Source organism: Callithrix jacchus, chromosome 12, assembly GCF_049354715.1.
Source record: "Callithrix jacchus isolate 240 chromosome 12, calJac240_pri, whole genome shotgun sequence".
In the NCBI taxonomy this organism is placed as follows: Eukaryota; Metazoa; Chordata; class Mammalia; order Primates; family Cebidae; genus Callithrix; species Callithrix jacchus.
This window is the reverse complement of record NC_133513.1, coordinates 74,246,428-74,248,152: the sequence shown is the minus strand read 5'-3', so window position 1 is coordinate 74,248,152 and position 1,725 is coordinate 74,246,428. Positions and strand designations below refer to the sequence as shown.

Here is a 1,725-nt window from a genome sequence, read left to right as displayed (position 1 = left end):
GATCAAAGTTTTTTATGTCTGGTATTCTATCGAGTTTTGTCCATATTATTACAGAATGTGTAAATATGCAGAAACATAGAAAATGTTCAATTTCTAAACTAAAACATACCAAAATCATAAAAATGTAATTTTTTTTTACACCAAAAGGAAACTTTATTTAGTTATCTTTTCAAAGCAATCTAGTTTTAAGACAGAAAAAGAAAATGACACCTAAAAGAACTGGACAGTACAGCTGGATAGAGGGACAGACAGGAGGGGCTGCCGCTCTGGGTCAGATCTTCGCCATCTTGGAGATGAGGTCGTCACAGATCCTGGTCAGCTCCTCATTCTCTTTAGTCTTCTCCTCCACAGTCCTCTCCAGCGACTGGACCCACATCTGCTCCTTCCTCAGGCTGGCCTGGAGGGCCAATGCTTCCGCCTGGGCCTTGCTCCGGACCTGGGCGATCTCTTCGTTTGCCAGCTGCAGCTTCTCCTCGGCGTGGGCCTTCAGGGCCTGGTACCTCTGGCCTGCCTGGGTGACCCTCGCCAGGTAATCCTCTGCACACTTCTTTAGTGACTCTTCATTCTTGCGGTAGCCCTCAATCACCTCCTTCTGTTTCTCAAAGCGTTTGAAGAGGTCAGAGAAGGACTTCTCCATGGAGTTCAGATCTGCAGTCAGCTGGTCTTTTTCGTTTAGAACTTTCTGGATGTCGGCTTTGGCAAGTTCCTTCTGTTTCTGAACCTCCTCCATGACCTGGAATGTGACCTCCTCGAACCGGTCCATGATCACCCCCAGCTCCAGGTTCTTCCTCTGGAGCTCCTCAGCTTCTGGTTCTCCTCCTGTGCCGCCTTTACCGCCGCGTCCAGGTACTTCTGGCTGTACTGCACCAGGTCCACTATAGGCCCGGTGGACAGAGGTGGGACACCAGGTGCGGGGACACCTGGGGGTGGGTCTGGAACCGGAGCATCCACTGCTCCCAAGAAACCCAACTCCACAAGCGTGGCTTCCCGTGGACTTCCTGAGGGAGGCTCGCTATCAGATACTGATATAGAGTTCAAATGTAAAACATTACATGAGGCAATGCAAGTTTTCATTAATTATCTTATAAAGAACTTATTGCCAGTGAGTTTGATGCTTTATAAAGACAGTGTACCTTGTCTTTAAAAACTTTCCGTCCTTAATTTACTCTGCTTGAGGTGGCTACCTTGCCTTTAGTCTATCTTGTCTTTGTCATCCAAGCACATGAAATGATGAAAGCTTAAGTAAACCTAGAATATAGTTTAGTTTTTGAACTGACTAAATATATTTAATCATATATGAATTCCAATTTGCCATTCATAAATTTGTTCAAATACTTCCAGCATAAGCATAGAAAATATATTATTCCACTTAATGTCGACAATCCAGTGTTATAGCCACCTAAGAAAGAAAAAACTAACAATTTATGTAAAAGAGAGAAGTTTTTAAACCCATAATAGGGCATGGTTGGTACCTAAAGTAAACTGTTCCTAGTAATTGTCATATTTTTAACCCACTCTCAGCTACCTTTATATGAAGAAAAATCTCTTTTATCCTGTGAGGTTTTCTATTGCTTATTAGAAGTGCCTTTCCTGTGGAAGTTTGCTCAGAGAAAGCTTTCTCCTCAACATCATTTCTTATACTTGAATGTGGAATCTGGAAAACAATATTTAACCTCTCACAGCAAAGTTAATGTTCTTACAAATACACATACCTTTTATCTGTGT

General features: G+C 42.8%; 1 pseudogene; it reads right to left on the bottom strand.

The window, feature by feature from the left end:
- Positions 1 to 219: 219 nt before the first annotated feature.
- Positions 220 to 1,074, bottom strand: LOC128929179 (transforming acidic coiled-coil-containing protein 3 pseudogene; annotated as a pseudogene).
- Between the last annotated feature and the right edge of the window lie 651 nt (positions 1,075 to 1,725).